The 16,157-nt window shown below is 43.8% G+C and overlaps 1 pseudogene; it reads left to right on the top strand.

Annotated features, from left to right (window-relative positions):
- Positions 1–14,941: 14,941 nt before the first annotated feature.
- On the top strand, positions 14,942–15,649 carry LOC124087669 (olfactory receptor 1571-like; annotated as a pseudogene).
- Positions 15,650–16,157: the final 508 nt, after the last annotated feature.

Genomic DNA, 16,157 nt, shown 5'->3' with positions numbered 1-16,157 from the left:
CCCTGCTCTGGGATACTCAGCCTGGCTCTCTCCTGACCTCAGCTAAAGAGTCCTGGGTTTGGTTCTCTCTGCTGCTCTCCTGCAGTGCCCACTGAGCTCCTAGACTCACCTGGAGACCAGCTCTGGTAGGAAGGTCTCTGTGGAAGTTCAAGGTCCTGCCTGGGTGGGCTTGATGGTAACTGAAGCTCTGTCCCCAGAAAACACAGCAGGAAGGAGTCAAGTGCTGGGTTCCTGGGCATACTAAAGACCTCAAAGACACCTCCACGTCCTGTCCAGCACAGGGCTGTACACGGAGGGACCACATCAGAGCAGAGAGCCACAGCTCCTTATATCTGTTCATTAGCTCATTTTCCTATTCTTCCCCTTAGGGACACTGGCCTGGAAAGACAGGATATTCTTCCTGCTGATTCTCTGTTCCCAGGAGACCCATTTATAACCCAGGGAACCTAGTTTTTATTGCTCCTCCATGGACCCACCTGCCTTCCAGAGGTCCTGCCTCCTGGCACTTCATCACTGCTTTGACTGAAAGTGTTTTCTGAGTCTCACGCTGATGAGCTCATCTTTGTTGGGAGTCACCCAGCTCCAAAGACTAACTTCCCCATCCCTCGAGAAGAGCTGTCCAATGGTGAGCCCTGCTGGCTCACATGATCCTTACCCACCAATCAGATTAGCCCTGTTGGCTCACATGATCCTTACCCACCAATCAGACTAGCCCTGCTGGCTCACATGATCCTTACCCACCAATCAGACAAGGCCTGCTGGTTTACATGATCCTTACCCACCAATCAGACTAGCCCTGCTGGCTCACATGATCCTTACCCACCAATCAAAAAGCACCCCATGCCAACTGTCAAACCCTTCAACCATTAAACTGTCATAACTGTCAAACCACCCCCAGCTCTATAAATATGCAGAGCTGTTCTTCAATAAACGGGCATTTTCTCCAATGGCAAGCCTTGATCATTCTTTGGTTGGTGCCAAAACCTGAGAGGGGGAATGCTTTGCTGCTCGAGGGCCCCCTCTCTCAAGGCTTGCTGTCCTCGTCCACTTTTTCAAGCACTGCTGCTGCTCACACAACACGGGCTCTTCAGTAGGTGAGTTTCCCTATCGGGTATCCAACTTCAGACAGGCTATATGCCAGGGCTTTGACCATGATTGTCCTGCAAACCTCTGACACCCAATCTGGAGGAGAGAACACACCCCACCATGACCTTCATGGTCATGGTGGATTCTCTGGAGCCCAGTTATAATTCCGACTGGGATTATAATACTCAAGATGGCATACAGAGTAGGGACCGATTCTCTGCATGTATTATTGCTGGGCTCAAAACAGCGGCACGTAAGGCTGTCAATTTCCAAAAATTATAAGAGACCCCCATTGGAATTTTTGGATCGGCTTATGAAAGCCCTTCAGCAGTAACCTAGATCAAAGAACCCCAGATGGCTGTCATGTCCTTATGATACATTTCCTCTCGCAGAGCTACCCCGACATCCGGGCCAAACTAAAAAAGCTCGAACAGGGCCCTGCCACCCCCCAGACTGAGAAATTTTAGATGCTCACCCAGGCCCTGAAAGGTGCTTCCTTGGGTCACCGCCCATCACCGAACCCCCCCCACCCCGGGTGCCTGCTTCAAGTGTGGCAAGGAGGGACATTGGGCCAGGGCATGCCCTGCACCACGCGCTTCGTGTACTCCATGCCCTAAATGTCAACAACAAGGTCATTGGGGCTCTGACTGTCCTAGATCCCATAGGAGGCCTATGGCCAGGGAACCCTCAGACCTTCTGGGCATGGCAATCGATTGGTGGTGCCTTGGGTCCTTGTCTCCAGCCATAACAATCAATAGACCAGAACCCAGGGTGCAGATTCAGGTGGATGGATGCAAGGTTGAGTTTCTCCTTTGACACCAGGGCTACCTTCTCAGTCCTGACAGAATTCTGGAGGCAAACAGTGCCATCCACCTCTCCTATTGTCGGGGTAGGAGAAAAGACCATCTATCCAAGAAAGACTCCCCTATTACTCTGTTCCATAGAAAACTTCCCATTCTCTCAGACGTTCCTAGTTATGCCCCAATGTCCAGTTCCTTTGCTCGGCCAAGACATTCTCTCTAAATTCAATACAACAATCAACATACGGGCTCCTGGCATCAGTCAGGCCCCAGAATTGGCCTGTTCATCTTTTCTTGTCCTTTTGGCAGAAGACTGGCCATTCTGCTCCACTTGTGAGGCTGACATGAAATACCATACTAACCTGGTTGACCCGATTGTATGGGATACCCACACCCCCTCCACCGTTTCCTGCCCACCAGTTAACATTCATTTCAAAGATCCTAACACCTTCTCCAATCAGGCTCAATACCCCCTGTTCACAAAAGCTCTTCTGGGCCTACAACATATTATTCAGGAACTTCTTAGCAAGGGGTACCTCTATCCTGCTCATTCCCCTTACAATACTCCCATACTAGCAGTAGAAAAGCCCAACAGGTCCTATTGCTTAGTTCAGGACCTACGACTCATCAACATCTCCATTAGGCCCATACATCTTTTGGTTCCCAACCCATACACTCTGCTGTCTCAGATCCCCCACACTGCGACCCTTTTCTCGGTCATAGATTTAAAGGATATCTTTTTGCCTTTAACCTGGACTGTCCTTCCTCAGGGATTTCGAGATAGTCCACACCTCTTTGGACAAACCTTGGCCTTCAACCTCCAATCTTTTCACCCCCAGTGCCCCGAATCCACCCTCTTGCAATATGTTGATTATCGTCCGGCAAATCTCTTTGCCCACCTGCGGGGAGGAAAGCACCCACCACAGCCTTTAAGGTTACGGTGGCCCTCAGGGACTCCTTCTTTGGGCAAATTCGAAAGTCTTAGTCCTCTCACCTTAAGGCTAGAGAAACACTTACCCTCCCCTTCCTCTCCCCTCTTTCTGGCATTGGGAGTATCCGGCCTTTCCAGGAGGGGTCCCGAAAAGCCTTGGCCAAGGTCACCAACTGCTCCAGCTCTGGCCATGATGAGAGCTTTGACTGTCAGGATTTGGTGACGACCAATCTCTGCAGCTAGAACCTGCCACTTAGGCACTCCTGATTTTTGGGCTCTAACGGGGACACCACTTTTGCCAATAAATCAGTTTCCTCCTTCTCTGTGTCCTCTTCCCTCCTCCTTACATGGGTAATGTGTCCTCTCTGCCAGTCGACTCTTCCCTACAATGCCTCTTGGATCAAATATAGCACCCAGGCTTGGCCCACTTATCCCTTAGACAACCAAAGCAGATGGCCCCTTTTTGGGTCCCTGGATCCCTCCATTCTAAGGGATCTCTTCCAGGCTTTCTTCTTGCTCCAATCCAATCTGCTCTCTGCACCTCTTGCAAACAAATTCTTCCTTCCCATCCAAAGGGCGCTCAACAGATGACACAGCTCTCCTACTTAATTTTTTGGGCTTAAAGAGATATCAGTCCTCTCCACAAAAGGCCTAAATAGCATGTATCTAGGGTTCTCTATCTCTCAAGGGAAAAGGGCCATTACAGGAGACAGAAAACAGCTTATTGTGTCTATACCTACACCAAAGACCAAAGATGACTCTCCTTCTTGTGTTTGGCTCTGTACTTCAGGGCCTGGGTTACTTTTGAATTTCTCCCTCCTTGCCAAGCTGCTATATAATCTGGCCAAGAGCCCCCAAAATGAACCCCTACTCTCAGCGGTAGGGAAGCTCTTTAAAAAGGCCCTCCTCTGGGCATCTGCCCTGCATCTCTCCAACCTCTCCCGACCCTTCACACTCTATGTAAAAACAGGGACAAAGTCAGGGTGTTCTGGGTCAGGAATGTGGCCCCACATTTGCACTAGTGGCCTACCTACCCAAACAGTTCAACTCACCATCAGGGGCTGGCCCCCATGCCTCAGAGCCCTAGCAGCGGCCCATGACCTCCAGAAAGAAGCACACAAGCTTACCTTTGGCTCCCCACTAACCATCTCAACTCATCACCATCTAAAGGATTTCCTCACTTACAAGGGACTACAGTCAATTCCTCCTTCCAGGGTTCTATCGCTCTTTATCTCCCCTTGAAAATCCCTCCATCTCTTTTCATCCCTGCTTTCCATTAAACCCTGCCTCCCTCCTCCCATCTTCTCCCTCACAAGATCCCGTCCACAAATTCCTGGAGGTATTAGAGATGACTTTACCTGCTCTACCACAATTTCTGAGGGAATCCTGCCCTCTTCGGACCTCCTCTGGTTCTCAGATGGTAGCTCCTTTATACACGAAGGGGTTAAAGTGGCGGAGTATGCTGTCATTTCCCTCTCATCCTTCATAGAAGAAAAACGTCTCCCACCCAATACCACCAACCAACAAGCTGAACTCATAGCTGCCACAGGGGCATGTGAGCTAGCAGAGGGAAAAACCCTCTCCCTAAAGAAAGGGGGCTATTGACCACCAGAGGGACGGCAGTCATTAATTCCACACTTATTTATGGCCTACTACAAGCCTCCAGGCTGCCTTCCCAACTGGGAATAATCCATTGCAAGGCCCACCAAACTGACTCCTCCCTTACTACTATGGGGAATTCCAAGGCCGATTAAGTGTCTTGATCAGCCACCCTACAGAGCTTTAACCTCCTCTCTGCTACTCTTCATTACCACCAGGGATCGGCCCAAAGATCTCCAACAACTCTTCCTGTTTCTTCACTCTCTATTCCATTCTAGTCCACAGAGCCTCACTACTTTCCTTCACTCCTTTGTCACCCTTTCCCCACACGATAAGACCCTCCTACAACAGATCACTTCTGCTTGTCAGATCTGCCAGAGAACCAATACCAATACTCCACTAAAAGCTAAACCTTTCCCTTCTCATCAGGCCCACGGTCATACCCCAGCTGCAGACTGGCAGATTGATATCACCAACATGCCCTGAGTAAAAAACAAGCCTTTCCCACTTCTAACAAACAGGGCCCTATGGTAGTTGACTCACATAATCCCACATTTCGGTATGCCCACTTCTATCCAATCAGACAATGGCCCAGAATTCGCCTCACAGATAACTCAGGGACTGGCTCAAACACTATCACTCCCTTGGCATTTCCATTGCCCTTACCACCCCCAGGCTTCTGGAAAGGTTGAAAGGACCAATTGGTCCCTTAAAGAGACCCTCACCAAGTTCACCATGGAATTAAGCCTGGACTGGGTAAAGGTGCTCCCCTTGGCTTTATTGCCCATTAGAGCCTTGCCAAATAAGCCTTCTAATCTCTCACCTTTCAAAGTCATGTATGGCTGTCCCCTCATTCCTCCCTGACTGCCTACAGAACCCCTACCCATCTCTGAAACGTATGCCCTGCCCCTCCTCTTTCATCTACACTCTGAACTCTGGCACTCTCAAGACTGGCTCCTTCCTGAGCCCAGTCTCTTTCAAAACCCTACCTCCTTAACACCTGGTCAACTTGTTTACTATTGCCCACCAGGGGAAAATCCCCGCTCTATAACCAAAATGGGAGGGTCCTGCTCAGGTGACTATGTGCACTCATTTGGTGGCCAAACTCAAGCTAATAACCAACTTACCCCATGGATTCACATCTCCAGGCTTAAGCCTGGCACTTTTACACCTTCATCAGAAGAGCCAATGATCGTCACCTGTCATTAGGTACTCTTGTCATCCCTCCCCACAATATCCCTCAAGCTCTGCCTCTCCCATGTATCTGTTCTTAGCCCAATCAATACCTGAGGATGTTCCATAAATGGGTTCTCCTAATGCTCCCTTTCTTTTCTGGCCCCTCTTGGGTCCTCTCTTCACCCTATATCTGGAGATTCAAAGCAAGTGACCCTAAGGGCCCCCTCCAGCCAGACCCCCTTCTCTTCCTTACAGAACCCCTACTTAATTGGATCTGGCCAGTAGTGGGACCATTGTGTGTTGTCCTTCTGACAAACCACTTAGGTGTCCAGAGCATGGTGACCCCTGAATAAGTGTGATCATAAGAGAGCACTTTACCTGTTGCTTTTGGGCGTAAGGAGGAACATGTGTGCTTTGTTTACCTTCCCAGTTTCATAAGAATTTCAAGTATCAGTATTTAAAGTTGACCTGTTTCACATAAAACCTGGAGAGATCTACTGCTCTCAAAGGGAAATATGGTAACAATGGGCCACCATCCACCCTTGGCCACCTTCGAGAAAGGCAAAGAGAGAAGCAAGCTGGTACACCCAGTTAGGAGAAAGTTTGAAGAGCAGCCTTAATAGAGAGGGGAGGGAGCAAGATTGGACTAGTAATGAAGAGTGGAATTGAGGGTGTTACGTGCAGGACAGGCTGGTCTGCAGGTCATGCCAAACAAAGTTAGCTGCAGGATGACCTGGCTTCTCAAACCCTCTCTCTGGTTCTTTATCACCTGTTTGCTTCAAGCCCAAATGCCCAAGCCCCTGCTCAAGGCTGATCACTTAACCCCCCTTGTGCCAACAAGGCAGCTTGCAGACCCTGAGACCCCATTAGATTTGTGCTATAAAAACTCCCTGTGTCTGTTCCTTCCCTTTATCATAAAGTTCATTCAGACTCAGGTGGGTCAAAAATTTCTAATCAAGCTTTTATCCAGCTTCTCCTCAGGAATTACCAACTCCTGGCTACTGATGATACCTCCAGTGGAGACCTATGCTGAATGGACTGACATCACCATGGATCTGTGGTGGCAAGGAACCTTGTTGATACCAGTCTTGTCTGCCCTCCTGTTGGGGCTCCTTACTTCCCTCCTCCCATGCGGCCCCATCTCAGCAGGAAGCAGCCAGAATGAGTCGACGCCCACTCTCATTTAATAACCAAGAGGGGGGGAATGTTGGGAGTTGCCAAAGACTAACTTCCCCATCCCCCAAGAAGAGCCATCCAATGGTGAGCCGTGGTGGCTCACATGATCATGCTGTCCAATGATGAGCCCTGCTGGCTCACATGATCCTGCCGTCCAATGGTAAGCCCTGCTGGCTCACATGATCCTGCCATCCAATGGTGAGCCCGGCTGGCTCACATGATCCTGCTGCCCAATGGTGAGCCCTGCTGGCTCGCATGATCCTTACCCACCAATCAGACTAGCCCTGCTGGCTCACATGATCCTTACACACCAATCAAAAAGCACTCCATGCCAACTGTCAAACCCTTCAACCATTAAACTGTCATAACTGTTAAACCACCCCCAGCTCTACAAATATGCAGAGCTGTTCCTCAATAAATGGGCATTTTCTCTGAAGGCAAGCCTTGATTGTTCTTTCATCACCTCTGATCATTTTTGTACTCTTTAACTCATGAGCTTTTGGGAAATACCTCATATCTAAACCATAACAGTCAGTATTCATTCAAAAGAATGAAGTATCTCAAACAAATATCTCCATTTCTACATTTGGTACATTATTCAAAATAGCCAAGACCTGGAATCCACCTAAGTACCCATCAACAGATGAATGGATAAAGAAAATGCAGCACATATACATATTGGAACAGGATTCATCCATAAAAATAAATGAAGTCCTGTTCTAACAAAATGGATGGAACTAAAGGTCATAATGTTAAGATAAATTAGCAGATAGAAAGACAAGTGCCACATGACCTCTCTCCTGTGTGAAATATAAAAATTTTAATTTCATCAAACTGAAGATTCAAATATGAGGGATGAGTTGGTTTAGGGGAGAGAAAGTTGGGAAAATGTTGGCAAAAGAATACATATTTCCATCAGATAAAGAGGAATAAATTCATGAGCTCTACTGTACAACATGGTCAATACAGTTAATAATATATTGAATCTTCAAAAGTACCAAGAGTAGATATTAAGCTTATTAAGTAGATATTAAGACTGTCCTTCTGCATCATAAATTATAAATCCATAATGTATATGATGATAAACTATATTTAGTCATTCATATGTACCTATATATGATATGTACATAGGAATGTGAGCATATAGACATATATATTTGAAATGTACATATATACTCAGAACATTATGGTTTATGCTATAAATGAATGCCACTTTATCTGTCAATTTAAAAAGGTAGTCCACCAATCAAGTCTGGGAGCCTCAAGATCAACTGGGTATTAGTTTCAAATGCACAATCTATGGGCCACACTGACCTCCCTGATCATAATCTACATTCAAACAAATCCCCAAGTGATTCATATTTGCATTGACTTTGGAAAACTTCTGGTCTAGAAAGGATGTTTCTCAACTCCCCATGTTGACCTCTGTGTGAGGGAACCCTGTGGTGTGGCCTCTTGTGCACTGAGGAATGATGAGTGTGACATCCCTGGCTTCAGCCCACAGCCAAGACCCAAAGTAGTGGTTAGGGCTGGATAGTCCTTCTGCAGAAAATGTGAAAGTGATGACTAACTGTAAAATATAAAACAAGGTCTCCATGGGGCAGAATCAGAGAAGAAAATAGTTTATTTTTCCAGTGACACCAAAAAGTTTATGAATTATATTCTGTGAATTTGCACCAGGAAAGTGAGAAGCAAACTAATTTGATGCACCAAGAAATATCAGTTTTATAGATTTTCCCAAGAGTGGAACATAGTAAAATAACTGAAAAGAGTCTGAAAATCCTTACTGTGCCTAGTTGGAGCCATCTTGACTGGGTCAGAGATGGTGTCCGTGAGTCCAGCACAGCACAGGGAGGTGGACTCAGGCTCTGAGCTGCCTGCCTGGGTCCTGGGAGGACGTCCGCTCCACCTCCACCATCACTGTCTCCCAGGAGCTGTTCAGTGCTGGACTCATGACAAGGGTTGCCAGGAAACCCTTGTGATGTCACAGTGACCTGAGCCAATGAGGAGCAAGGTGATGGTCACAATGGCTGCTATCTGTAGAGCATCTGCTCTGGGCAGGTTATTTCCTGTGAGCTTTAACCTTAGTTCACACAGAAACTAAAGAAGGGGGAATCTATCAAGTATGTCTATAAGGAGCCTAGGTTTGTAAGTTTGATTTCCTGTCACAAGTGAAGCCTTCAAGAGGCTAGTGTCAACTTATTTAGGCAGAAGCCAAGCGACAGAGTCCAGCCTCTGACCACCTAAAATCAAAACTGAGGTAATGGAGGCCTTCATGGTGGAGAAGGCCTTGGAATGCCTGCACTTGACTCTAACACTGGTCCACAGCCTCAGTGCTAATTAATGGAACCATCATGTGAGCCCGCAGTCCCACCACTGGAAATGGTCATCCAAGAAAATGAAGGTGGCCTCTCAGAGACTTCTGCACTTCCATATAACTTCAGCATTGATCAGAGTAAACAGATATGAATCCACTTAGTTGTCTATTCATGGATGGATGGATAAAGAAAACACAATATGTATACTAAGGGGAGTATGGTTCAACCATAAAAATGTAAGAAATCCTGTCAATTGTGACAACACAGATGGAAATGGAAATCCCTAAATAAGTGAAATTAGAGAGACAGAAAGACAAATGCCACATATGGAATCTCACATGTGGAATCCAAAAACACTGATTTTATGGAAATAAAAAGAGTGAAATGGTGATCACCAGGGACTGATGTGGTTTGTGTGGTTGTGGGGAGAGAAGTTGGTCAAAGGATCTGAGGTTCAGCTAGACAGGAGGAAGAGTTCAGAGTTCTACAACTTGGTGACTCTAGTTACAGAATCTTTAACAATACTGAGTGGATATTCCGTGTGTCACCACAAAATATAACAATTATGTGAAATGATGCACCTCACAATTAGCTGGATTCAGTCATTCCACAATGCATGTGTTCTTGAAAATGTTCTGCCATAGGCCATAAACACAATTTTCCTCTGTATTTAATAAGAGTTATCCATCACCAACTGGCAGCCTCAATGCCAACTGGGAGCTCTTAGACAAACACAATCTCACCTCACTGACATGCCAAATCACAATCTGCATTTCAACCAGATCCCCAAGTGATCCATATTCACATTGAAGTTGGAAAGATTCTGGTCAGAAAAGTGTGTCTCAAATTCCCCACCATTGACATTTGAGCTAAACAACCCCTTGGTGTGTGGGGTCCTGTGCTTTGCTGGATACTGAGGAGCATCCTTGGCCTCAACCTCCTAGGCACAGTAAAAATCCCAAGTTGTAACAACCCCAAACTTCTTCAACCTTTGCCACTTGTCTCCATCATCATGCCTGGTGGAAGATCAGTGCCCTGGAGCAAGAGACATGGAACGCCAGGAGGAAAGCTACTTCTTACTCAGTTCATAATTAGAGGCATATCTCTTAGCCTCTGGGCCTCATTTATACAGATGTAAAAAAATTAATCCTTGTACATCTGTAAAAATGAAATGAAGCAATCCTTGTAAGATTTTAACTTCAGTCTATGCTGCACACACTCAAGAATATCTCTAAATATATCTCTAATAATTACCTAATGTTTTATAAATGAAGGCATAAATGACCATATTTAACTTGATATCCAAGCATGAAACTCATAAGTGCCTTGTAAAAAGCATCAGGAATCCAAGGGTTCTGGCAAATTCCCATGACTTTAACAAATGAAGACAGTTTTCTCCCTTGATGAAAAGGGAATAGCAATTTCCTAAAGATAATGGGAAATGTGCCCCCCTACAAGACCGAGCTTGGGAGATCCAAAGCCAAGTAGCTCAGACTTTTGAGGGAATTGTAGCTAAAGGTTGGGCACAAATGCTAAGAAGTTTGGACTTCTGGAATGTGGAGGATTTTATGGACAAAGCAAAGCAAAGCCTAGTTTTACCTAATGCTCTGATCTCCTGGGAACATAGAAGGAGCAGGAACATTTTCCTTGCTGCTCACAACAATGTCCCCCAGGGAAGTCAAGTGCTCAGGGGAAGGAGTTAGGAGAGGACTGAACCTAATGAGTAGAGACAGGGAGCTACGTGTAGATGCCCTGATGTTGTCCCTCAGAGCAGGCAATCGCAGGCTGAGCAGGATGTGGTGGCTTGTTCTGGAGTCCTAAGTCTGGCTCGGGGGCCAGGGCTTCCCTCTCCTGCTGTCTTGTCAGGGGACAAAGCTTCAGTCTTCACTCCACCATCAACTAGGCGGACTCCAGACTTCCACAGGAAGACCTTCTCAGAGACCCCATCCATGTGAGTCTCAGACCTGGTAGGTCCCGCAGGAAATGTTCAGCAAGAACAGAAGCTGACAACATGGACCCACCCAGCCCAGAGCTGAGAGAGCTGAGTGCTGACTCACTCATCTGCCACTGGTTAACATGTTAAAAAGAGAAACATCTCACAGACTCTCAATGCTTAGATCATTGCTGACAACACATAATGGGAACAGAGTCCAATTGGACAAGACTGGGAAAGTGTATCAAGTATTTTCCATAAAACGAGAACATATCCACGGAACTCAACAGTAGCAGGTTGGGCAAAATGAGTCTCAGGGGTGGTGGGTTGTGCAGTGAGGTGAGGGCATTTCTTTCTTTAATTTCAGCCTGAAGAGTATTCAAGCCACTTCTATATTCATTACAAAGGTGAGACTAATGGGCTACTCACAAATACTGCCTTGCCCCCCTCCTTCAGGAACACACATCTCACAGCATCCTCTCTAGTGCTGGGTGGTCACTTGAGGGAAATAGTTTTTATTTGATGGGTCAAAAGAGAAAATTAAAGGGCTTTATTTTGCAGTTCTTTCCTTACTGCCCAGGGTAAGTACATTTTTTAGCTTGTTAGCCTTTTTCTTTCGATTTGCAATTGGAAATACTTTGCTTTTGTGGGAACTGGGCATCTTTATATTCTGCATTCAAAGAAAGAATTGGAAGTTATTTTCACTAAGATTGCTGCTTGCCATTGAGCTCTTTATATATGTCTTGAAATTTAGAGTGGGAACATGTGAGTTTATGAATTTCATGTAGCCAAATCTAAGAGTTGGTCACATTGCTAATCCACCCCACCACTGCTTTTTATATTTAATCTTCCTCTGCATGATCTGTAATAATCAAGTTCCTTTTTTACCATTTTCATCTAATTTCTTATCTTTTTTCCTTATTATTCCCCTTTTCCTTGGGGTGGTTCTATTTTTATGAGTAGCAACACCCTTTTACCTCTTGTGGAACATATTTTCAAGTGAAAATAGACTGTTTCTTTCTCAGAAGCCAGTGTTTCATACACAGGAGTTTCATTATGTCTACAGAGATGGCCTCTCTGCACAGTTGGAATAGGCACCTGGCCTCACGGGTTTACTGCTGGGAATAGGTGGGAAGATGCAGGTAGCACTCCTGGACCACGTGTGTGGTGGGAACTCATGAAGGGAGTGGTGGTGATGCTCTAACCATGGTGGTTACTCACTCCATCATTCTTGCCATTGTGTCCAGTGTCCTAAGAACATTTGGATCCACTTATGTTTTTATAGGTTGAAATTATAACTTGGAATATCACTTCTTTCACTGCTCCTAAAAAAGTATTTTTTATTATTTTATTTCCAAGTATTTGTCAGTCTTGAATTAGAGACTCATGATGATGGTTATTTTAGTTATTTTTTAATTTTTTTTATTCTAATTAGTTATACATGACAGCAGAATGCATTTCAATCCATAGTGCACATATAGAGCACAATTTTTCATGTCTATGGTTATACACATTCATGTCTTCATATATGTACTTAGGGTAATAATGTCCATCTCATTCCACCATCTTTCCTAAGCTCATGCCCCCTCCCTTCCCTCCTTCCTCTTTGCCCTATCTAGAGTTTCTCCATTCCTCCCATGCTCACTGCCCCATCACTATTATGAGTCAGTATCCACGTATCAGAGAAAACATTTAGCATTTGGTTTTGGGGGATTAGCTATCTTCACTTAGCATTATATTCTCCAAATCCATTCATTTACCTGCAAATGCCATGATTTTATTCTCTTTTAATGAAGAGTAATATTCCATTGTGTATATATACCACAGTTTCTTCATTCATTCATCTACTGAAGGGCATCTAGGTTGAATCCACAGTTTAGCTATTGTGAATTGTGCTGCTGTAAACATTGATGTGGTTGTGTCCCTGTAGTATGCTGTTTTTAAGTCCTTTGGATATAGACCAAGGAGTGAGATAGCTGGATCAAATGGTGGTTCCATTCCAAGTTTCCCAAGGAATATCCATACTGCTTTTCCATATTGGCTGCCCAAATTTGCAGTCCCACCAGCAATGTATGAGTCTGCTTTTTTCCCCACATCCTCACCAACACTTATTGTTGTATGTATTCTTAATAGCTGCCATTCTGACTGGAGTGAATTGAAATCTTTGAGTAGTTTCTATTTGCATTTTCTAATTGCTAAATATGTTGAACATTTTTTAATATATTTGTTGATTGATTGTATATCATCTTCTGAGAAGTGTCTGTTCAGTTCCTTGTCCCATTTATTGATTGGGTTATTTGTTGTTGTTGTTGTTGTTTTTGGTGCTAAGATTTTTGATTTCTTTATATATCCTAGAGATTAGTGCTGTATCTGATATGTTTGTGGTAAAAATTTTCTCCATTCTGTAGGCTCTCTATCCACCTTATTGTCTCTTTTGCTGAGAAGAGCTTTTTAGTTTTAATCAATCCCATTTATTGATTCTTAAATTTAATTCTTGTGCTATCGGAGTCTTATTAAGGAAGTCAGGCCCTAGCCCTAATCCAACATCATGAAGATTTGGACCTAGTTTCTCTTCTATTAAGCACAGCGTCTCTGATTTAATCCCTAGGTCCTTGCTCCACTTTGAATGTTGTGCATGGTGAGAGATAGGGCCTTAATTTCATTTTGCTGCACATTTATTTCCAGTTTTCCCAGCACCACTTGTTAAAGAGGCTCTCTTTTCCCCAACATATGTTTTGGCACCTTTGTCTAATATGAGATGGCTGTATTTGTGTGGGGTTGTCTCTGTGTCCTCTATTCTGTACAAGTCTACAAGTTTATTGTCTACAATTTTATTTTGGTACCATTTTTGTTACTATTCCTCTATAGTATAGTTTCAAGTCTGGTATAGTGATGCCACCTGCTTCACTCTTCCTGATAAGATTTATTTTAGCTATTCTGGGTCTCTTACTTTTCCAAATAAATTTCATGACTGCTTTTTCTGTTTCTATGGGGAATGCCAATGGTATTTTGATTGAAATTGCATAAAATCTGTATAGGGCTTTTAGTAGTATGGTCATTTTGACAATATTATTTCTGCCTAACCAAGAGATAGGTATATCTTTCCATCTTATAAGGTCTTCTTTAATTCCTATCTTTAGCATTATGTAGTTTTCATTATAGAGATCTTTCACCTCTTTTATTAAGTTGATTCCTAAGTATTTTTTGAGGCTATTGTAAATGGAGTGATTTTTCTCATTTCTCTTTCAGAAGATTTGTCACTGATGAACAGAAATGCCTTTGATTTATGGGTGTTGATTTTATTCCTGCTACTTTTTTTAAGGAGTTCATTCCTTAAAAGAAAAAATGTCAACAAATAAGTGACCTAACATTACATCTCAAAGATCTAAAAAAAGAACAAATCAAAACCAAAAGCAGTAGAAGACAGGAAATAACTAAAATCAGAGCTGAAATCAATGAAATTGAAACAAAAGAAACAATTGAAAAAATTGACAAAACAAAAAGGTGATTCTTTGAAAAAATAAATAAAATTGATAAATAATCCTAAGGAAGAGAAGGAGAGAGAAAAGTCAAACTACTAACATCTGTGATGAAAAAGGAAATATCATGATGGACACTACAGAAATACAGAAGATAATTAGAAATTATTTTGAAAATTTGAATTCCAATAATATAGAAAATATTTAAGGCATCAACAAATTTCTAGAGTCATAGGATTTGCCCAAACTCAATCAGGATGATATACACAAGTTAGACGGATCACTTTTAAGCAATGAACTAGAAGACTCCATAAGAAGCCTACCAATGAAGAAAAGCCCAGGATCAGATGGATACACAGCTGAGGTCTATATTAGTTCTATTGATGGAAGTTTTATTTTAGTTTTGTTTTATTTCAATGTACTTCTTCCTCTCCAACCTGTCCTTTGTAGACATCTGCTTCACCTCCACCACCATCCCAAAGATGCTGGTGAACATCCAGACTCAGACCAAGGCCATTACCTATGCAGGCTGCTTCATACAGATTTACCTTTTTATATTATTTGTTGAGTAGGACAACTTCCTCCTGGGTGTGATGTCCTATGATGGCTATGTGGCCATCTGCCACCCCCTGCACTGCATTGTCATCATGAACCACAGGATCTCTGGTGTGCTGGTGCTGGCATGCTGGGTCACAAATGTCCTGAATTCCTTACTAGAAACTTTAATGGCATGTGGCTGTCCTTCTGCACAGACTTGGAAATCCCACACTTTGTGAACTGAATCAACTGGTCCTACTTGCCTGCTCTGACACTTTTCTTAATGACACAGTGATGTATTTTGCACCTTTGATATTGGATGGTATCCGTTACTATTACTCCAGAATAGTGTCTTCCATGAGTGCTATCTTATCAGCTCAGGCAAATTATAAAGCATTTTCCACATGTGTGTCTCACCTCTTCGTGGTTCCTTATTTTATAGCACCTTCCTGGGGGTGGACTTTAGTTCTGCTGTGACCCAAAACTCATGCTCTACTGCCACAGCCTCAGTGATGTACACAATGGTCACCTGCATGCTGAACCCATTCATCTACAGTCTGAGGGATAGAGACATCAAGAGAGCTCTGGAAAAAAATTTCAAGATAAAACTATAAAAGGGGCCATATTGCTGGGTCTGAAAGATTTTTTGGATCACAGAGCTCAAAGCCTCAGGGCAAAAATTTACAATACTTTCATCTGATTTTAGAAGTACAACTTGTTCCTTCTATTCATTTTCGGGAGTTTCTCTTCCTTTGATTTCAACTTCCCTATGAAAATTATAAAGCACACCCTGATAAGCTTTCTGTTCCCTCTGAGATATGAACAGTGTTCCTCTTAACCACTTGCATACTTATTCAAACTATTTTCAATCCTGGATAGAGATATTGGAAATTCACTTTCATCTCATGGGATGACATGCATTTCTGAAAACTATTTCTTTTCCCATGATGGATCATATGGAGTAATTTTTTTTAATTGATACTAAAACACACAGTCGTGCATGGTAATCCTGTGGGGGAATGCATTTGACAGTTAAGATGGCCTGTGTAATAATCCTATACTGGAGGGAATCCCACAGCATGGCTTTGCCCTTGTGGGTCCCTCATGCCTCCATGAATCCCC

Source organism: Marmota monax, unplaced genomic scaffold (genome assembly GCF_021218885.2).
Source record: "Marmota monax isolate L192 unplaced genomic scaffold, Marmota_monax_Labrador192_F-V1.1 WCK01_AAM20220418_F8-fsc00021, whole genome shotgun sequence".
Classification (NCBI taxonomy): domain Eukaryota; kingdom Metazoa; phylum Chordata; class Mammalia; order Rodentia; family Sciuridae; genus Marmota; species Marmota monax.
Note: the sequence above shows the minus strand (reverse complement) of the source record. Positions and strands in the feature narration are given on the sequence as shown.